General features: G+C 44.3%; 1 protein-coding gene across 1 annotated transcript in view; it reads right to left on the bottom strand.

Moving 5' to 3' along the window:
* The window catches only part of LZTS2 (leucine zipper tumor suppressor 2), a 233,462-nt gene that overhangs the window by 109,070 nt on the left and 100,878 nt on the right, over window positions 1–23,514 (bottom strand). Inside the window, exon 2 of the mRNA XM_077455324.1 lies at window positions 3,397–3,461. The gene's annotated coding sequence lies outside the window, so the exon portion shown is untranslated. The remainder of the gene's footprint in view (window positions 1–3,396; window positions 3,462–23,514) is intronic.

Below are 23,514 nucleotides of genomic sequence, written 5' to 3'. Positions count from 1 at the left end.
GTGCCACTTTGTGTTGGTCTATGAGAGTGATGGCGAACCTTGGCACCCCAGATGTTTTGAAACGACATTTCCCATAATACTCTGCAGTGTAGCTGAGCATCATGGGAAACGTAGTTCCAAAACATCTGGAGTGCCAAGGTTCACCATCACTGGTCTATGACATAAAATCCCAATAAAATACAATTACGTTATTGGTTGTAACATAACAATGGAAAACTTCAAGGGGTGTGAATACTTTCTCAAGCCACTGTATACCCAAGTAAAGGTGATCCACAGAGATTAAACAAATTCTACATAAGTTGTACCTGTTTACCTGCAGACTTTGTGGTTTCAAAGTACAGAATTTATAACGTTTGTCTGAGCTGCCAGGAAACAAGGGGCAGAGAGCAGACGTTACACATTGCAGAGCTCAGTGAGGAGAGCTCTGAGAGCAGCTAAAGGGGGTAGGGATTGGGGGTGGTAAACCGCAAATTAACCACAGGGTTTTACCACCTCCAATTTTGTGTGAACGAGCCCTAAGGGTGCCCCTGCCGAATGCAACTAGGAGCTCATTCACAATTGCAGGAGGTACTGCTGCTCCCCCGAAAAGTGATTCAAGTGTGTTTGGCAGGTAGTGAGGAGATGATTTGTTGCCTCCCCACCATCTGATTTAAACCCCTGACTGCCGTGCTATACATGCGATTGTGACACAGTAGTACGGCAACTAGAGGTTTAAATCAGGTGTGAGGAGGAGACGCTGTGCCCGGTGATCTTTGACTTCTCCCATGTTGTTCAGGTAGATCTCCACCCTTTTAAGGTTGCCTACCCCTGGGCTACAAGAATGGACAAATAAAAAATGGACATGCTGCTTTTTTTTTTTTTACAACTCAGCACACCACAATGCACTGTGGTGCATCACCATGTACTGTAGTGCGCTGCAAAGCATGTGCATCAAAGCTGCATTGCCTAAATCAGGCATGTCCAAAGTCCGGCCCGCGGTCCGGTTTTGAACGGCCCCCCTGGTTATTTAAACATATACATCTTTTGTGGCCCCCGGCGATCTCCCAGCGCCGGGGTCACAAAAGATATATAGTCCTGCTGCCTCAGAGGGAGGAGGCAGGACGAGTGCCGTGCACACAGGAGGAGAATTTCCTGTTTACACGGCAGCTGTAATAGGAAGTCCCATCTCTGCCATTGGACGACTGTTCTGTCCATAAGAGGAGGCGGGACTTTCTCTTAAAGGGGCCGTTGTGTAAACAGGAAATTCTCCTGTAGGATGTGTTTGGCTCTCGTCCTGCCCTCCATGGCTGCACTGATGGTAATGGTGGCTGCATTCCTGGCAATTGCAATTGTGGGGCTGCATTCCTGGCAATGGTGGCTGCATTCCTGGCAATTGTGGGGCTGCGTTCCTGGCAATGGTGGGGCTGCGTTCCTGGCAATGGTGGGGCTGCGTTCCTGGCAATTGGTGGGGCTGCGTTCCTGGCAATTGGTGGGGCTGCGTTCCTGGCAATTGGTGGGGCTGCGTTCCCGGCAATTGGTGGGGCTGCGTTCCCGGCAATTGGTGGGGCTGCGTTCCCGGCAATTGGTGGGGCTGCGTTCCCGGCAATTGGTGGGGCTGCGTTCCCGGCAATGGTGGGGCTGCGTTCCCGGCAATGGTGGGGCTGCGTTCCCGGCAATGGTGGGGCTGCGTTCCCGGCAATGGTGGGGCTGCGTTCCCGGCAATGGTGGGGCTGCGTTCCCGGCAATGGTGGGGCTGCGTTCCCGGCAATGGTGGGGCTGCGTTCCCGGCAATGGTGGGGCTGCGTTCCCGGCAATGGTGGGGCTGCGTTCCCGGCAATGGTGGGGCTGCGTTCCCGGCAATGGTGGGGCTGCGTTCCCGGCAATGGTGGGGCTGCGTTCCCGGCAATGGTGGGGCTGCGTTCCCGGCAATGGTGGGGCTGCGTTCCCGGCAATGGTGGGGCTGCGTTCCCGGCAATGGTGGGGCTGCGTTCCCGGCAATGGTGGGTGCATTTCTGGCAATTGTGGGGCTGCATTCCCGTCAATGGTGGGGCTGCATTCCTGGCAATTGTGGGGCTGCGTTCCTGGCAATGGTGGGGCTGCGTTCCCGTCAATGGTGGGGCTGCGTTCCCGTCAATGGTGGGGCTGCGTTCCCGTCAATGGTGGGGCTGCGTTCCCGTCAATGGTGGGGCTGCGTTCCCGTCAATGGTGGGGCTGCGTTCCCGTCAATGGTGGGTGCATTCCCGGCTGCATTCCTGGCAATTGTGGGGCTGCATTCCCGTCAATGGTGGGGCTGCATTCCCGTCAATGGTGGGGCTGCATTCCTGGCAATTGTGGGGCTGCGTTCCCGGCAATGGTGGGGCTGCGTTCCTGGCAATGGTGGGGCTGCGTTCCTGGCAATGGTGGGTGCATTTCTGGCAATAGTGGAATGGTGGGGCTGCATTGCTGGCAATGGTGGGGCTGCATTGCTGGCAATGGTGGGGCTGCATTGCTGGCAATGGTGGGGCTGCATTGCTGGCAATGGTGGGGCTGCATTGCTGGCAATGGTGAGTGAATTTCTAGCAATGGTGGGCGCTGCATTCCTGGCAATGGTGGGCGCTGCATTCCTGGCAATGGTGGGCGCTGCATTCCTGGCAATGGTGGGCGCTGCATTCCTGGCAATGGTGGGCGCTGCATTCCTGGCAATGGTGGGCGCTGCATTCCTAGCAATGGTGGGTGCTGCGTTCCTAGCAATGGTGGGCTCTGCGTTCCTGGCAATGGTGGGCTCTGTGTTCCTGGCAATTGTGGGTCTGCAGATGGGCACTGGCCCTTATTTTTCTTCACAGTTCTTTATTTAAAATTTTAATTATTTTTTTCCTGAAGCTTCCCTCTTAAAGTGAAGGTGCGTGTTATACGCCAATAAATACGGTGTATCCAAATAATACACTTGAGTTCATCTCTTCACCACACACAGCCACAAAGGCAAGAGAATTATTGTTGGGCAGTGTATTAGTGCTCGGACGAACAGACTTAGACCGAATTTTAATGATTCAAAGAATGTCAGGCAAAATGGTCGGCCCTCGCGCATGTTCAGTTCATCAAATCTGGCCCTCTTTGAAAAAAGTTTGGACATCCCTGGCCTAAATGTTTTGGGGTGCCCTTTAAAATGAACATCAACGCCATGTGTTAATGCACGTGCATTAACACACATTGCAGTAACGCAAACATCTCCAATTGAGCTAATGTAGTACAGTGTAAGCAATAATGCATTTCTCCAATAGATCTATGGATAATAGCATTAAAAACATAGCAGGGGTTCTACTCCCTCCAATCTGTCCAAAACGTTAAAATCATGTTTTGGCTGCAAATACACTTGGAGAGCCTGCAGTAACAATGATAACATTTCCAAATTAAAAGGACTGAAAGATGGGAATTACTTACAGAACTGGACAGAAAGCTATCAGTGGTTATCTTCAATCGGTTCCACCTTTTACAATAACTGAAATCTGTAAGAAAAAAAAAAACACATGGTTACAACATGCATGGTTTAGAGCTTGTTCACAAAAGATTTTCGATACCCCATGTAACTGACTTGGATAGGAAAGTGTAGCTCAAGTCTCCAAATACTACACTGGGCAATTTATTTTCATATTGCACTCAAACACATTGCTCTGAGGATATTGGATCCATGTACGGATGTGTAAAGTACCATAACCTTGTCTGTTCACCCCAAGATAAGCCAACACTGGATGGTCTACAGTCTGCCTTTCCAACTCCTCTACATAGGCCTAAACACAAATGTTTGGCCTGAGTCCATCTGCATGTTGTACTGGTAGAGGGCAGTATTGTAGAAGCCACAGGTAGTCTATATCAGTTATTTCCTTAAAGTGGAAGTAAACCCATCGATTTAAACAGTTAAAAAAAAGGCATGCCGGGAATGCTAACTGCACATTGGCTGTGCGCTCAGCCAAACTATCAAACCATCCAATGGCTGGTGTCATAACGAATCACATGTGCAGCACCATAGCAGTTGAAGATTAAACCAGAGGCAAAGATGGCAGCTTTCTTGGCTAAAAATGATAGGGGAGTTTACTTCCACTTTAAGTCAATGGCCAGCTAAGACCCCATTGGCTGTAGTCCTTGTGATATTAGCATGTCCTTTGTTCTATAGATGTCCACAGTGCTTTGAGACCTAATGTCCAACCTAACACATACAGCAGTTCAGACAACCAACCTCTGTATTTGCATGGCCAAGCTGCTACAGTGGGGCAAAAAAGTTTTTAGACAGCCACCAATTGTGCAAGTTCTCCCACTTAAAAAGATGAGAGAGGCCTGTAATTGTCATCATAGGTATACCTCAACTATGAGAGTCAACATGTGGAAAGAAATACAGACAATCACATTGTCTGATTTTTGAAAGAATTTATTTGCAAATTATGGTCGAAAATAAGTATTTGGTCACCTACAAACGAGCAAGATTTCTGGCTCTCACAGACCTGTATCTTCTTTAACAGGCTCCTCTGTCCTCCACTCATTACCTGTATTAATGGCACCTGTTTGAACTTGTTATCAGTATAAAAGACACCTGTCCACAACCTCAGTCACACTCCAAACTCCACTATGGTGAAGACCAAAGAGCTTTTCGAAGGACACCAGCAACAAAATTGTAGACCTGCACCAGGCTGGGAAGACTGAATTTGCAGTAGGCAAGCAGCTTGGTGTGAAGAAATCAACCGCGGGAGAAATAATTAGAAAATGGAAGACATACAAAACCACTGATGATCTCCCTCGATCTGGGGCTCCATGCAAGATCTCACCCCGTGGGGTCAAAATGATCACAAGGACAGGGAGTGAAAATTCCAGAATCACACGGGGGACCTAGTGAATGGCTTGCAGAGAGCTGGGACCAACGTAACAAAGGCTACCATCAGTAACATACTAAACCGCCAAGGACTCAGATCCTGCAGTGCCAGACCTACCCCCCTGCTTAAACCAGTACATGTCCGGGCCCTTCTGAGGTTTGCTAGAGAGCATCTGGATGATCCAGAAGAGGATTGGGAGACTGTCATATGGTCAGATGAAAGTAGAACGGTTTTGGTGAAACACAACTCGTCGTGTTTGGAGTAGAGAGAATGCCGATTTGCAACCAAAGAACACCATAGCTACTGTGAAGCATGGTGGTGGCAACATCATGCTTTGGGGCAGTTTCTCTGCAAAGGGAACAGGACGACTGATCCGTATACATGAAAGAATGAATGGGGCCATGTATCGTGAGATTTTGAGTGCAAACCTCCTCCCATCAGCAAGGGCATTGAAGATGAAACGTGGCTGGGTCTTTCAGCATGACAATGATCCCAAACACACCACTCAGGCAATGAAGGAGTGGCTTCGTAAGAAGCATTTCAAGGTCCTGGAGTGACCTAGCCAACCACATAGAATATCTTTGGAGGGAGTTGAAAGTCCATGTTGCCCAGCGACAGCCCCAAAACATCACTGCTCTAGAGATCTGCATGGAGGAATGGGCATACATACCAGCAACAGCGTGTGACAACCTTGTAAAGACTTATGCCGTGTACACATGATCGGACTTTCCAGTGGACTTGGTCGATCGTGTGTGGGCTCCTGTGGACTTTTTCTTCCCAAAAGTCTGGCGGACCTAGAAATAAGACTGGCTTCAAATTTGTCAGCCAGGCTCAGCTTTTAGCGGACAATCCGTTTGTCTGTGTGCTAGTCCGATGGATTAAAACCGATGCTAGGGCAGCTATTGGCTACTGGCTATGAACTGCCTTATTCTACGTCATCATGTTCGAATCAGTCTGACTTTTGGGGTAAACGTGTGTGGCCAAGTCCGTTCGCTGCAAAGTCCGTCGGCTTGTCCGCCGGACCAAGTCCGACGAAAAGTCCGGTCATGTGTACGCGCCATTACAGAAAACGTTTGACCTCTGTCATTGCCAACAAAGGATCCATAAAAAAGTATTGAGATGAACTTTTGATATTGACCAAATACTTATTTTGCACCATAATTTGCAAATAAATTCTTTCAAAAAGCAGACAATGTGATAGTTGAGGTATACCTATGAAGACAACGAAAGAGAGCTTTGTAAATGCAACTCCTGGACCCAGGGGTGACGAACAAGCAAAGTGTTTTCATTTTTAATAAAAAATCCACTGTTTTAAGAAGTTGGTTATTTGTATGGAGAGAGAGATCCTGTTTAAGCCTAGGTTCACGTTGCTGCGGATTGAAATTCAGCTGAACTCGCATGATTTTATACCCGCATGTCAGTCCCGACTTCGTGGGCGATTTCAGAGACATCTGTGCGGGTTCCTGCACAGATGTCTATTGAAATCGCACCGAAGTCAACAAAAATAGTACAAGAACTACTTTTGGGAATCGGTGCAGCGCCGCACTGTTTCGGACGGTGCTATTGCCAGCAATCTCGAATGCGAGACCCGTGTTTTGTCATTCACACCTCGGCGCTGTCAAATCGCGGGCAGATCCACTGCAAATCTGTCCACGATTTAATACGCTGTAGCGTGAATCAAGCCTTAAGGTGACAACATTTCTCCTCCATAGATATAGTACAGTTAGTGAGAGTTGTCACCCTATGACAACTAGTGGTACTGGCAGGATCATCAAGTGAAAAATCAAGGACATACCGTATTTTTCGGACTATAAGGCGCACGTAAAAGCCTAAATTTTCTCCCAAAAACGACCGTGCGCCTTATAATCCGGTGCGCCTTATATATGACCTGTTGACATCGCTGGAGTGCTTTGTTAACAGTATCTGTCAGATGGGCGCGCATGGAGTCACAGATCAAGTCTCTTGACGTTAACCTTCGGACTATAAGGCGCACGTAAAAGCCTAAATTTTCTCACAAAATCGACCGTGCGCCTTATAGTCCGATGCGCCTTATATATATGGAAATATCCATTTTATCAGCCGGTCGTTGCTAGTGCGCCTTATAATCCGGTGCGCCTTATAGTCCGATGCGCCTTATATATGGAAATATCCATTTTATCAGCCGGTCGTTGCTAGTGCGCCTTATAATCCGGTGCGCCTTATAGTCCGAAAAATACGGTAAGTTTGAAAAAAATATAACTAATACAGACATATTTAAGGTCTTGTAAGATGTAATATATTAATTATCCATTATTGGATTTAGATACAATTTAAGTACTGCATAAAAGCAGAATTTCGCTAAGAATCTACTGATGACTCACTAACCTTTGGGTTCACACTATCTTCATCTTCCAAATATTTGTACAATTTCAGCAAAGTCTTGGAAAGGATCTCTTCTCTTTCTATGGGCATAGTCCAGGACATCATGCACAGCCAAAGAAAAAGTAAACTGTAGAGCATATAAGGGTACATGCTACAGAAGTCTTCTCTCTATATATCACTATGCATGTCTTTGTTTATACCTAAAGAAAAGGAAAGGGATCTGCCATATCAAATACCTATGCCAATACCACTCCTGTTGCCCCTCAAATACCCATATCATTGTATAAAGGAGTCTCAGGCTGTTCCTATTTTGGAGAGACATTTTTATAATCTTTATGCATTCTAAAATGTTTTTTTCTTTTTTTAAATAGCGTTGAAAGTTTTTTAAAAGTAAATTGAGCCGTCTTGTGCCAGCAGACCTGGGTTGCTGTTCTTACAAAGTGCACTGGTCCAGATACCCAGTGGTTCAACATGCCCACCAATCAATGAGGCTGTGTTTGATTCAATACTTTTGAGTCAAAACCCCAGAACAAGCATGCGGTACTTGTGTCAGAATTCTCCTCTCTAGCACTGAAACCCAAGCATCAGCATGACAGCCAGGAAAACAAGGTCATCAGTGGCAGCCTACATACTTTTCACATGGCAGACTCACTTTAAAGGGTAAGTTCACCTTTACCTCTATGCAGGTAAGTAATGTTTGCATTGCTGCCGACATTGGGGGGAAATAAAAAATAGAAGTCTGATTTGAGTTGCATAGAGCAGAATGAGCTAAATAGGGAATATACATTGCAGAACAACCTTTGTGTTACTACGGCTCTGCGGCTGTGTTTTACATAACAGTCTACTAGGCTGGTGACTGTGACATTGCTTATTTTTCCTGATTCTGACGGGGACAACATCTGCCCGGGACATCAGTCAGTTTTCCGTGACTGTCCCAGACAACTAGGGACTGTTGGCAACTAGAGGTTTGTAGATAAACACAAACTGTGCAGCTCTGACTGAAGATGAATTACGCCCTTGCTATAATCGTAGGCCATTTATGTACTGTCCGAAGCCTGAATGCAATACTCCCAGGACATTGCTAAGTGAAGCCTAGTTGTTACTTTTCACCTTTTCCATCACAGGAGTGAGCTCTTTCTCCTATTCAAACTTCTCACATGCTCTCTCTCTCTCCCCTGATGCTGTAGCTCTGAGCTAATAAGCATTTAAGAGCTCACTCCTGTAATGGAGGAGGTGAGCAGTAACAAATAGGCCTCACTTAGCAACGTCCTGGGAGTACGCCAATCTGACTTCAGGAGGTACATAAATGGCCTATACCTATAGCAAGGGTAATATTCAACTCTTTTTTTGTTTGTTTTTTTAAGAGCAGTTCTGTGCGCTTTTTTTCTGCACTAAAATGCGTTCAGTGTTTTCCATGTATTCCAATGGCTCTAGTTCACACAATGTAGTCAGTTTCCGGTGCAGAAACTGATGGCATGGTCTGAACTAGAGCCATTGGAATACATGGAAAACACTGTACATGCCTTTTGTGCGGGGGGAAAAAGTGCACGGAACTGAACGGAACTGCGTCTTGTGTATACTAGCACTAAAAGATAAAAAGTTTGCACTATTCAACTTTAGTCAGAGCTGTACACTTTGTTAATATCTACAGATGACCCTTAACTGCATAGGCAGTTTTGTGGCGATGGTGAACTAGCCATTTAACAACTGTTGAGCTAAGATATCCATCAAATAGAGAGACAGAGTGGATTGTTTCCAATGGGCCAGCTGACGTAGGCTTGCATAGTGAACAGAAAAAGTAAAGCACAGTCTGGGCATGCTCACACTAGTATAATCGGGCAATACTTGTTACCCCAACGCACGGAAAACAACTGTGCATTCTGATGCTTGAGCACAAAAACATTTATTTAAATATATTCCTCAATAAAGCATGTAAATCTAATTTGTGAGCACCAAATGCCTTTGCAAACTCAGATATCAAATTGTAAAAGTAAATGTAGAAGTGACAATCACTGTGCTGTACAGAACATGTGCAGAGCTGCGGGAGGGACCCAGCAGGCTCCACCCACTACAGGGTGCCTGCAGAAAACTAAAGGAGGAGGCGGAGACTAGACCAGTCTCCCTGCACAAGGAGAAAAAGGAGTGACCGGTCTTCATTACAGGAAGCTTCTACCCAAAGCTTCACACTGGATTACTGCACAGATCGGGAAGAAATACACAAATCACACCAAGACTCAAATAAGAAAACACATTGCTCTTGTATTTAGACAATATTTGACTATCCCGGAGTTAAGGTTTAAGAAAAAAACTGTACACTGCGAGGCATGGTGTGAAACGTACTAGAGGGTCTTTAATAGAGAGCAGAAGGTCTTTTTTAGTTTATAGTTCACACCCTAGCACACATTTTTTTGTGTTTGCACGAAATTTTGCACGGTGTCTAATGCTCATATCCCCTATGTGGGAACTTTTCATTTCAGTAAAAAACATTGTACCAAAATAGATTGAAGGGTTACATATATCTAAAACTGAATGTGCAGCATAATGGAAATCCTATGAAGACGGATACTACAGACTTTCATCTTAAAACACATACACAAACTATTTATAGCTGGAGATGCTCGAACCATCGACCCCAATACAACCGCATCAGAATTCAAATGCTTTTGCAGCTGTGGCTGACTGGTTATTAAGGAAAGAAGCTCCACCTAGTGGTTCTACATGGAATCATTCTTTCATTGTGAGGTTTTTGAGCTACAATGAAAATACAATTTTTAATGATTTGAAAGTCGATTGTGTTCTCTGAAATAACAAGTGTATTTAATTTTGTTTCAAAGACAAGTGGAGTATAAATGAGCATAGAAACCTGACACGGAGAAAAAAAAAAAAATAATAAAAAAAATAAAAAAAACTTGTGCCTACTCTTCATTCATTTAGATGTAGGCTCCTCTGGTCATCTCTCTCATTAGTACAATGTGTAGTTACAGTGCTTTAAAAAAGTATTCAAACCCCTTGAAATTTGCCACATTTTGTCAGGTTACAACCAAAAATGTATGTGAAAGACCAACACAAAAAGTAGCACATAATTGTGCAGTGGAAGGAAAATGATAAATGGTTTTCAAAATGTTTTGCAAATAAATATGTGAAAAGTGTTTTTTTTTTTTTTTTTTTTTTTTTATAGTCAGCCCCCTTAAGTCAATACTCTGTAGAACCCCCTTTCACTGCAATTACAGCGGCAAGTCTTTTTAGGGATGTCTCTACCAGCTTTGAATATCTAGAGAGTGACATTTTTGCCCATTCTTCTTTGAAAAATAGCTCAAGCTTTGGATGGAGAGTGACTGTGAACAGTAATTTTTATATCTTGCCATAGATTCTCAATTGGATTTAGGTCTGGACTTTGACTGGGTCATTCGAACACATGAATATGCTTTGATCTAAACCATTCCATTGTAGTTCTGGCTGTATGTTTGGAGTTGTTGTCCTGCTGGAAGGTGAAACTTCGTCGCAGTCTCAAGTCTTTTAACGACGCCAACAGGTTTTCTTCTAAGATTGCCCTGTATTTGGCTCCATCTATCTTCCCATCAACTCTGACCAGCGTCCCTGTCCCTGCTGAAGAAAAGCATCCCACAACATGATGCTGTCACCACCACCATGTTTCACGGTGGGGATGGTGTGTTCAGGGTGATGTGCAGTGTTAGTTTTCCGCCATACATAGCGTTTTTCTTTTAGGTCAAACGTTAAATTTTGGTTCCATCTGACCAGACCACCTTCTTCCACATGTTTGCTGTGTCCCCCACATGGCTTCTCGCAAACTGCAAACGGCACTTTCAACAATGGTTTTCTTCTTTCCACTCTTCCACAAAGGCCAGATTTGTGGCGTGCACAACTAATAGTTGTCTTGTGGACACCTGAGCTGTGGATCTCTGCAGCTCCTCCAGAGTAAGCATGGCTGCTTCTCTGATTAATGTTCTCCCTGCCCGGCCTGTTAGTTTAGGTGGACGGCCATATCTTGGTAAGTTTGCAGTTGTGCCATACTCTTTCCATTTTTGGATGATGGACTGAAAATCCATGTTCAATCCATGATGGATTGGAATGTGATGTTCAAAGCTTGGGATTTTTTTTTTTATAACCTAACCCTGCTTTAAACTTCTCCACTACTTTATCCCTGACCTGTCTGGTGTGCTCCTTGGCCTTCATGATGCGGTTTGTTCTCTAACAAACCTCTAAGGGCTTCACAAAACAGCTGTATTTGTACTGAGATTAAATTACACACAGGTAGATTCTATTCACTAATTAGGTGACTTCTGAACTCAACTGATTCCACTAGATTTTAGTTAGGGGTATCAGAATAAAGGGGGCTGAATACAAATGCACGTCACACTTTTCACATATTTATTTGTGTAAAACCATTTATCATTTCCCTTCCACGTCACAAATATGTGTCACTTTGTGTTGGTTTATCATAAAAAATCCCAATAAAAGTAATTTATGTTTTCGGTCGTAACATGAAATAATGTGGACAATTTCAAGGGGTATAAATACTTTTTCAAAGCACTGTATGTAGGTTTTCATCATATTACATAGTCCCTGCACTTCTTACTTTGTACTACACAAGTTGGTTCTCTATACGCAATAAAATTTATAATGCAATAACCAATTCAGGTATTAGCGGCAATTAGTATTGTACATTGCAAGCACTGCACATTAGAGTTTAACCACTTCCCGACCGGCGCACGACGATGTACGTCGGCAGAATGGCACGGGCAGGCAAATTGGCATACAGGTACGTCCATTTGAAATTGCCACCCTGCGCACGCGCATGCCGGTCGGGGGCCCCCTTGAGTCCGGTCGCGGGTCCCGTGGACTTGATCGCTGCTGGGATACCCACGATCATCTCACGGGGAGGTTGAACGGGGAGATGCGGAAGTAAAGAGCATCTCCCCGTTCTGCCTACCAACAAGTGACACTGATCTCTGCTCCCTGTGATTGGAGCAGAGATCAGTGTTCACTAAGACACAGCCATGCCCCCCCCCCCCAGTTAGTAACACGCCCCTAGGACACACTTAACCCACTGATTTTTTAAATGACTTCTGAGCACGTTGTTGTATTAACTTGCTGTATCGTTTTGTTTTAACTAACTCTATAGTAAGTTGTAGGATGATTATGTTTAACTATATATGGTAGCATAAGATTGTAAATGAAACCCTGATTAGCCAAAATAAAGTACCATCGTGTACCAGGCACGCCATCTATGTTTCCTCAGCCAATAGAAGCGTAGAGGTGGTATTATTGTAGGTATTAGGAGGGGGAGATACATTCTTTTGTGTGATTCGTACGACATCTTTTGGCCTGTAAGCTTCTCCCTGTTGTGTGCCACATCAGAAATAAATTGTCTGCTTCTCAATACATCTGGAGTTTGACTGATCACAAGAGAAGATTCCTAACAGTCACTTACACAGGAATCAGTGCATTTGTATAGCACTGATTGCTGTATAAATGACAATGGTCCCAAAAATGTGTCAAAAATGTCTGATGTGTCCACCATAATGTCGCAGTCACAATACAAAAAAAATAAAAAATAATTTTGTAAACGCTATAAATTGTGCGCAAACCAATCAATAATCACTTGTGATTTTTTTTACCAAAAACATGTAGAAGAATACGTATCGGCCTAAACTGAGGGAAAAAAATGTTTTTATATATTTTTGGGGGATATTTATTATAGCAAAAAGTAAAAAAGAATGTGTTTCTTTCAAAATTGTAGCTCTTTTTTTTGTTTATAGCGCAAAAAATAAAAACCGCAGGGATGATCAAATACCACCAAAAGAAAGCTATATTTGTGGGAAAAAAAGGACATACATTTTGTCTGGGAGCCACATCGCACGACCGCGCAATTGTCAGTTAAAGAGACGCAGTGCAGAATCGCAAAAAGTGGTCTGGTCTGAAAATGGTTAAAAAAAGAACACTTCCAAGCTACAGGCATTTACTGTAATAGTGATTAAGCTGCCGAAAGGGAGTGTCCCCTAACTCCCCTCCAGTCCCCTCTCTTATGAAGATGCCAATGTAAAAGTTTTGTGAAAAATAGGATTTTTATAACAGCTTACCTGTAAAAAAAAATCCTTTTCTTGGAGTACATCATGGGACACAGAGCATTAAAGTGGTTGTAAACCCTTACAAACCACTTTGACCTACAGGTAAGCCTAGATTAAGGCTTACCTGTAGGTCCAAGCAATATCTCCTAAACCTATATGGTTTAGGAGATTTGCCCGAAAACGGGGGCACCGCTGTCTACGGCGCATGCGCCGTAGACAACAGTGCGCAGGCGCACTGAGCGCGTCATTTCCAAGAATGGAGCTGCCGCGCGTGTCGACTCCCGTGTGCATGCGCGGGAGTGACGTCATCGCGGCTTCGCCGAATGACAGCGGCGGAGCTGCGAGACCCCACCAACAAGATGGATGCGGCGGACTACAGGGGACAGCGGCGACTTCGCTGGCTCCTGTGTCAGGTAAGTGACACATAATGGGCTACTATGCGATGCATAGTAGTCCATTATGCTTTGCCTTTGCAGGGAATGAAAGAGGAAGTAAACTCATCAGGGTTTACTTCCTCTTTAAGTAATTACTTAATGGGTTATAGACCACCTTCAGGTGATGGACACTGTTTATACCCAATCCAGGAAGTTCACTCCTTATATAACCCCTACTCCTTCCAGGAGCACATCAGTTTTTGTAGCAAAAGCAATATACTTAAATCCCAAAAAGAGGGGAGGGACCCCTGTGTCCCATGATGTACTCCAAGAAAAGGATTTTACAGGTAAGCGGTTATAAAAATCCTATTTTCTTTATCGTACATCATGGGACACAGAGCCTTAAGTAAATACTTAATGGGACGTCCCATAGCAATGCTACTTAAGGGGAGGGAGACACAACCCAGAGGGAACCCCCAGACTTGAGGACCTATGCTGCTGCCTGCAGCACACTGCGCCGAAGGCGATATCCTCATGGAGCGAGACGGTGGAAAGTCTTGAAATTCCAGCTTGTACCCCAGCATTACCGTGGAGATGACCCATCTGTCCTAAATTTCCTCTTTCCAGACTTCTGAAAACTGCAGAAGTCTTCCCCCCACCTTGGCGAGGGGGGTTGCCTCTTCATGGTGAGGCTTTAGGATTCAGCTTTGCAGGTTTCTGACCCTAGGACTTCTTTTGAGCCTGGGTCTGACCCTGAGGTTTTCCTCTAAAGTCTGACGGTGGAGGCCGTCGCCACTTCCTAGAGGCGGATGCCCCTTGGTGCAGGGGAAAGAGCACGTTTAAATGAAGGGTGTTTTATACTTTCTTTTGACTGGCAAAAGAGTAATTTTCCCATTAGAAATCGTTTGGATATATTTGTCCAAGTCTTCTCCAAATAGTTGTTCCCCACGAAAAGGGAACCCAGTTAGGAGGTTTTTACATGGTGCTTCAGCTGACCAATTTTTTAACCACAGGATTCTACGCATATGCACAAGCATATGCGTAGGCGGGACGCCTGGTGAATAGAATCTTTAATGGCATCTATGGTAAAGCATAATGCTTTTGCTAGTTCAGTCAATTCCCAAGCTTGTTGTGCAGGAATCTCTCTGGGCCTGTATAAATTGGTCCTTTAGTGGTTGACAGACACCTATTGCAGTGAATGCAGGCTGAGTAACTGCACCTGCCAAGGAAAAAATAGGATTTTTATAACAGCTTACCTGTAAAATCCTTTTCTTGGGGTACATCATGGGACACAGTTGGGACGCCTAAGTAATTACATAATGGGTTATGGGCCACCTTCAGGTGTTGACACTGGTATACCCAATACAGGAAGTTCACTCCCCTATATAACCCCTCCTCCTTCCAGGAGTACCTCAGTTTTTGTAGCAAAGCAATATACTTAAACCCCATAAAAGAGGAGAGGGACCTCTGTGTCCCATGATGTACGCCAAGAAAATGATTTTACAGGTAAGCTGTTATAAATATCCTATTTTCTTTATTGTACATCATCGGACATAGAGCCTTAAGTAATTACTTAATGGGAGGTCCCATAGCAAAGCTATTTGAAGAGAGAGAGAGAGAGAGACACAACCCGTAGGGCACCCCCAAACCTGAGGAGTTATACTGCTGCCTGCAGCACACTGCGTCCGAAGGCGATATCCTCATACCTCCTTACATCCACCTGATAACATTTGGTGAATGTATGTACTGAAGACCAAGTGGCGGCCTTACAGATCTGAGCCATGGAGGCCTGGTGACGCACTGCCAAGAAGCACTAACCGCCCTGGTAGAGTGCGCCTTAACTTGAAACAGGGGAATCTTACCCCTTAAATCATAAACTAGAATTATCACTTGTCAAATCCACTTAGCGGACAGTGGGTTTTGACACTGCCTGTCCTTTCTTAGGACCCTCTGGCAGAATAAATAAGATATCAGTCTTACGAATCATAGTAGTTGCCTTTAAATAGATTTTCAGTACTCTCACCACATCAAGACAATGTAGTGACTTTTCTTCCCTGGAACATGCTTTTGGAAAAAACAATGGCAGGACACTATCTTGGTTCAGGTGAAAACATGAAACCACTTTTGGCAAAAAGCCTGGACGAGGGCCAGTCTGTCCTCATGAATAATCAAATATGACTCTTTACAAGAAAGAGCAGCCAATTCCAAAACCCTCCTTGCTGAGGGTATTGCAACCAAAAACACCAGCTTCCTTGTCAGAAAGACTAAGCCCTTGTACATACGGTCGGAGAATCCGTCGGAATGTGTCCTATCGGACCGTGTCGTCGGATAATCCGACTGTGTGGTATGCATTGGACTGATTCCGTCGGAATATCCGTCGGACCCAATTTTCCAACATGTTGGAAATATTTCCCGACCAACTGGGCCGGTCGGACATACTCCGATCATGTGTAGCGAATTTTGATCGGACCAAGTGCCACGCATGCTCAGATCAAATTCCTACATCAAAGCTATTGGCTACTAGCCTGAATGTAGTCCCATCGTAACGAAATTACGTCATCACGTTCTGAAAGATCGGATTTTTCAACAACTTAGTCCGACTGTGTGTATGCAACAGTTTCGGACAAGATCCAACGGACAAAATCCGACGGACAAAATCCGACGGATTTGGTTGTCGAAATCTCCGACCGTGTGTACAGGGGCTAAGGGATTATGCTGTATAGGTTCTCATGGCTGTTTTTGTAATACTGACAAAACTAAATTCAAGTTCCAAGGGCATAAAGGTTACTTAACTGGTGGATTAATCCGCATCAAGCCCATGCATAAAACCCCGAATTAAAGAATACGTAGCAAACGGTCTTTGAAATAAAATTGATAAGGCTGAGATTTGGCCCTTAATAGTACTCAGGGCCAACTTCATCTCTACGCCTAATTGTAGAAAGGCAAGAATTCTGCCTATGATATCTTAGAGGGTGCCAAACCTTGGATTCACACCAGGAAACATAAGACTTCCAGACTCTATAATATATAGCTCTGGATGCTAACGTCCTTGCATTAATCAAAGTAGAGACAACTGACTCGGAAAGCCCCCCGTTTCTTCAGAATGTGGGTTTAATAGCCAGGCCATAAAATTTTGCATTTGTAAAGTAGGATGGAATATCGGCCCCTGTGAAAGCAGGTCTGGCCTTAGTGGAGGAAACCATGGACCCTCCACTGCCATCTTTACATCTGCATACTAGGACCTTCTGGGCCATGCTGGGGCTACCAGAATCAAAATGAAATCTTAACTTAAGCGGTGAGCACTTAGATCTTTTCTTTCTAGCCATGACCTGGCATCCTTGCTGAGATCTAAGGAGATGTGAAAGAAGTTTATGGTCCGTGTTAACCTTTTTGATACCCGCTTGCATGACCACCTGTTTGCAAATCGGGTCCATGCCATAGGACAAGAGTGATTAGTTAGACCGGAGGTGGAGGGATTGTCACGCTACTGTGGAAAAAAAAAAATACTTACGTCACTGTGAAGTTAAAGTGGGGTGCCCCCTAAAAAAAAAAAAAAAAAAAAAAAATTAAAAAAGTCAGCAACTACAAATACTGAAGCTGCTGACTTTTGGACACTTACCGGTCCCAGGGTCCAGCGATGCAGGGGAACGACGCCCCACCTCGTTCCTCGCTCCGCTCGCAGCGTCGGCATTCTTACTGTGGGCACAGCCGGTCACCCACTGCGTATGCGTGAGCGGCGCCGTGATACGCCGCACAGTCATCTGGGACACGTGACAGGTCCCAGATGACTGTACAGTGCGAGGGGAAGTGATGTCACCAGCCCCAGCATTGAAGAAGGCAGACTACGAGGGACCCCCTAGCAACAGGCATTTAGATGTGAGTAAAAAAAAAAATAATTTCCAATTTTGTTTTTTACATTTTTTTAAATGCATTTTCAGCTATTTTTTATTTATTTTTTTGGTGGCAACACCACTTTAAGTCATGGATTGTAGAAACTAACTAGTGTCGGGTGATTGTATATAGTGTATACCACATTTACATTTTTATTTATTTTATTTTTTTAAAAACTGTGGCGAATACTATTATTTACATATAATCAGCTATTGTGTATACCGTAGATTGTATTTTTTGTGGCATTTCAACAGTATTGTTGCCCTTCATCAACTTTTCAGTAAGCATGTACATTCAGGTCTATATTTACTTTATAAAGATAAAACTAGGAGGGAAAATGGCATTATGAAATCATGGTAGGCAAGCCATAAATAAATATTTTCTACCTCTGCCTACAGCTATTACAGTATGTGAAATGTATTTGTAACTTCAGCTACGTGATATTACAAAGCACCATCATCCTTCATCTGTCAGCATCAGAGAAAGTCTGGAAAGTCTGTGGCTCACCACTGCCCCCTAGTAGCGAGACACGAGTCTCAGGTGGTCTTGCAGCAGTAGGATAGTGTATCTCTCTGTGATCTCACAACAGGACATGAACAACAATAAAGCTAGAGGTTCCAATTCTTCCCTGATCTGTCTGAGGGAATTACACATTAAGGGCCCATTCACTCAGTCAGAAAAAAGCGCTGTGTTCCGTGCGCATCTAAACACAGCACTATAAGTAACCGATGAGCCCATATGCACAGCTGCACCTACATGCAAAAATGTGCGCTGCTTTTAAATGCACAAAAAAAAAAAAAAAAAAAAAAAAAAAATGGACACTGCATCCAGGTCCATACAGATCTGCAGGTTTTACACGAATGAGCAGAAACGTGTACGCGCATAAATGTGTACCCTTCATTCATTTGAATTAAAGAAGAATTGTACACATCTAAACACTGTACACAAGTACTTTAGATGCTTATTTTTGCAGGATCTTTTGCCATGCAGAAAATCTGCACATGCCTGTGTGAATGGACATTCAATGAAGCATTATAAGGACTCAAACACAAAAATAACCTTTCTTCTGACATGTAAAAAAAATAAAAATAAAAAAATATTGGGGACATTTTTTTTACTCACCTCTAAATGGCTGTTGCTAGAGGGTCCCTCGTAGTCTGCCTCCTTCAGTGCCTGGGCTCTTGACGTCCCTTCCCTCGGCACAGGAAGGGAGATCCCCTCTCCCCCCTCCCTCTTGTCAATCATCTGGGACACGTGACAGGTTCCAGATGATTGTGCGGCCAATCACAGCGCGCAGCGCCACTCGCGCATGTGCAGTGGGTGCCCAGAGTTACAATGCCGACGCCGCCAAATGGAGGGGGAGATGAGTGGGGCTTCGATCCCCAGCATCACTGGACCCTGGGACAGGTAAGTGATTATTAAAAGTCAGCAGCTGCAGTATTTGTAGCTGCTGACTTTTATTTGTTTAAATTGGAACCCCTCTAAGCCCTTGTACACACGGTCGGAGAATCCGTCGGAATGTGTCCTATCGGACTGTGTCGTTGGATAATCCGACTGTGTGTGGTATGCATCGGACTGATTCCGTCGGAATATCCGTCGGACCCAATTTTCCAACATGTTGGAAATATTTCCCGACCAACTGGGCCGATCGGACATACTCCGATCATGTGTAGAGAATTTTGATCGGACCAAGTGCCACGCATGCTCAGATCAAATTCCTACATCAAAGCTATTGGCTACTAGCCTGAATGTAGTCCCATCGTAACGAAATTACGTCATCACGTTCTGAAAGATCGGATTTTTCGCCAACGCTGTCCGACCGTGTGTATGCAACAGTTTCGGACAAGATCCTACGGACAAAATCCGAGGGGCAAAATCCAACGGATTTGGTTGTGGAAATCTCCGACCGTGTGTACAGGGGCTTAGTGTCCCTGTGCCTGCGTTCTATAAAAAAGCTGGCGATCTGTACCTATATCAGATTGTCTCCCAGCGCTCACGTGACTCCTCGGCTCTCTTTCTCTTCCCCAACTGATGTCAGCGGAAGTGCTCGCCCCCCCCCCCCCCCCCCCACTATAGCTGTCAGCCAGGCAGAGGAGAGAGTGGACGAGTCATGTGAAAGACGCTCTGATATAGGTACAGATCGACAGCTTTCTTATATAACAGGGGCACAGAACGTTGCTGTCACAGAGGGGATGGGAGGTTTTTATTGTGTTGACTTAACAACCACTTTAAAGACGAGACGGTAATAAGACGGTAATATAAGTTCAAATGTCATTTTCATTTTTATTTTTAACGCCAGATGATCCTGCCACAAAATTCCTTGATTGGACATTTCCTGTCCTTGTCTCCCAATTGTGCTCCTGTGTTGTCACACTGTCACTTGCTCTCCAAATGGAAAATACTTTTTCTGAGCTGTCCAGAAGCAAACAAGAATGAAAAGAAAAATGCATACAACCTTTTGTAAGTTTCTTGTCATTTCATTGGTGAGGAATTCATTTAGCATTGAGCTGTGTCATTTCTGGCTGCATGCGATTCTCATTTCCCTCTTTCAGACAGCCATTTGGGTGAGAAACCTGGGATTCCCATATCAGATGGAATGGTGCGATTGTAACATAGTATCCTATACTTGTATCATCGTCCATGAACCTTAACCATATCTGATGGTCTGGAGAAAACAGACATGAGCTCAATCTTCTACACGCAGCCACGCTTGGACATAGATGAACGTCTCCTAATACAGCAGATCATGTATCTTCCATTATGGTGATACTGGCCAGATGGTTCCTGTTACTAGACACCAACTAAATGATTGCATAACTTAATTGTACCCTGAGCTTAGAAGTCATCTGCTCACCATAATACATAACAATCTGACAGCTCTATACGGCTCAACTGGCGGGAACAGGATCCTTGCCTTTAAACAGGCCTCACATGTCTGCTAGACTTACACCGGCCCGAGACAGCCACCTAGGTAAGAATCACCAAGAAGAAAAAAAAAAGGGTACATCTGTTATTAATAACTCAGTGTAATTGTTTGCAGAGCTGCGGCCTTCATTTATTCCATGGAACTATATACAAGCTCAGGAAATAAAAATAATTAAATTAGAAAATAAACGAGAGAGACCAAACCTCACTTGGTCTGGAGGATAGATCTGGGAACAGTTAAAAGTTCATTAACATCTTCATCTATAATACAAAACTAAGACCACTACCCATCCTGTGTACAAAAAAGCAAAACAAAAATCACACTTCCTGTTTCCCCCCCCCCCTATATTTAAACATAAAAAAGTTACAACTGAAAATAATGGACAGCTTAGATTGTAGACTCATTGAAAGCTGTGGAAGTGTCACCAAAACAAAAAAAAAAACCCTGCCAACTTGGCTTCTACACAGGTTGGAAGATAGCCCACTTTGGCTTTGATCACACCGGCTGCAGCTTGTAAATGCCAGTCTGAAGATCAATGTATACAATAGGACTTTAACTAAAAGCTCTCCAAATGCTTTGTAAAGTCCTTTTTGAACCCATTTTGGGAATGCGAAGATTCATCCCTATAGACATTCAGGCCATTTTGAAAGCCAGCCAGCAGCTTGTTTAAAGATGTAGCCAACGCACCCATTAAGATGCATTTTCGCATCCATAAACTGAAACTAAAGAAGTTATTCAATAAAGCTGCTTAAAGCAGAGTTCTAAGGCCGCGTACACACGGGCGGACTGTTCGCCCAACTTTGTCCGCTGAACAGTGTTTCAGCGGACAGTCCGCTCATGTGTGGGCTTCAGCGGACATTTCAGCGGACAGTCTGACGAACAAAGTTTTTCTGAATTTCCGTAAGACAGTCCGCTGAAACTTGGTTTCAGCGGACAGTCCGCTCGTGTGTAGGCTTGTTCGACAAACTAAGTTTCGTGCATGCTCAGAAAGGATTTACACGGCGAAGGTTGCATTACAGTGTATTGGACGTCGAATTTCTCGTCCCGTCGTACGTGCCGTTCACGTCATCGCACACGCTTTCAGCGGACTGTTCGTTCATCGTGTGTGGTCAAGTCCGTTCATGCAAATTTTGAGCGGACTGTTTGTCGGATTGTTTGACGAACAAAGTTGTACCATGTGTACGCGGCCTAAGTATGGATTATTTTGCATGGCTGTATTGGACCAATGTAAGTACACATATTCCATACCTGGTGGCCTGCTGTGCAAGCAGATAATAAATCGCAGTAGTCTCCCTCACTACAGGGATTGCGCCGCCGTCTTCTAGGTCCCATACCAAGTGGCTTCACCGCTACATAGTAAACACAGGGAGTTGCTCACTCGGCACAGGTGCCATTCACAAAATGTTCTCTTAACAAGGTGGCTACCCATGTGTCACCACCTCACCGTCTTGTCCAATCAAACAATGCTTTGCATTCATTGAGAAAAAAAAAAAGTGTTCTTTTAAAAGTGGTTGTAAACCCTTACACACTACTTTTACCTACAGGTAAGCCTTACCTGTAGGTACTGGAAATATTTCCTAAACCTGCACGGTTTAAGAGATATTTATCATATACGCTTGCCATGACGTCATCGGCGCATGTGCACTGAAGAAAGGGCATTATTATGCCCTTTCTAAAAGGGCCCATGCTATGACCGGCAGCTTCTCTGCGCAAGCGACGTCACGTGACTCTGGCCAATCACAGATCCGGAGTTCGCGGCCCCGGAAGGAAGATGGGTAAAGATGGATACAGCAACCTGTGGGAGCATTGCAGGCTTTGTTTGCAGGTAAGTGCAAGATAATGGGCTAATATGCAATGTATGCTAGCCCATTATGCTTTTACTTTGCAGGGGGGGAAAAAAGGAGGAAGTAAGACCCATCAGGTTTTACTTCTTAATGGGGTCTATGCCAAGTAAGCAACCCAGTGTTCAGGGCAGCTGCTCGGAACAGGACCTGGATAAAAAAAACAATCACCGTAGAAGTGGTGACTTCTACAGCGATTCTCCGCTTCCACAGCACAGATATGGAATATGTATACATCTTTTTTTCGTTCAACCAAAAGGTTGAAAGAAAAAAAGATGGACTTGATTCCCCCATCCACACTATCCATGTGGGTGGGGGAAATCTCCCCCACTGAGCTATTGTATTCTTCCCCGCCATCAGAATACACAGATCAGTGCTGCTATAGCCTGCAGTGCTGATTGAACAAGAAAAATCCAACAGTGTAGTTGTACAGAAGTCGATCGATAGAGCAACTTCTGCAAAACCACAATGCCCATACATGGATTGAAATTTGACTGGTCTCTACTGAACCCACCAAATTTCGATCCATGTATGGTTGGCTTTACACTATTCCAAGCAGGTTCAAGGGAACTATGCAAAATAATCCATATCTGGAATTCAGCTGTAAGCAGCTTTCTTTAATTACTTTTTCATTTCCAAAATAATCCATATCTGAAATTCCGCTAGCTTGCGGTGCACACTGCTCTTCAAAATAGTTAAAAGTCAAAGCCTATGAAAACAAGTTCTGATTTATCTGGAATGGATTTATTACATCTATCTGAAAATCACAAATCTACCCGGATTACAGATTGGTGTGGCCTAAACTCTGTTTTTCTAAATGTCAAAGGAAACATGAAATAAGATTGTGAAAATCAGAAAATCATGTTCAGCACGGTTTCAGATATACATAATAAAATATTTGCTGAAAAATGTCTTCTTATTTTCATTCAAGCATTAAACCCTCAGTGTAACACTGCCATTTACATTCAGCTCCCCCCAACCAGTAGGTAATCTCATGCAACTTCACTTTGTGGCCCAATCTTCATTTTTAGAGGTTATGGTTTTCTTCTTTCTTAGGTTCCTCTCTTCACCGTAAGAAAGCTATTGATCTAAGGCCTCATGTACACTGCTGCTGGTAAACGGACGTTCAGAGGCAGTTGGATGCTTTCTTCAGCTGCCCCAGAACTCATTCAATGATATCTTACGCGGCAAAACGGACGGTTTAAATATGGGTTA

The sequence above is a fragment of the Lithobates pipiens genome, unplaced genomic scaffold (assembly GCF_037356315.1).
Source record: "Lithobates pipiens isolate NorthernLeopardFrog02 unplaced genomic scaffold, aLitPip1_a1.2 Scaffold_25, whole genome shotgun sequence".
Taxonomy (NCBI): domain Eukaryota; kingdom Metazoa; phylum Chordata; class Amphibia; order Anura; family Ranidae; genus Lithobates; species Lithobates pipiens.
The sequence above is the reverse complement of the archived record's forward strand: the minus strand, read 5'-3'. Positions and strand labels throughout refer to the sequence as shown.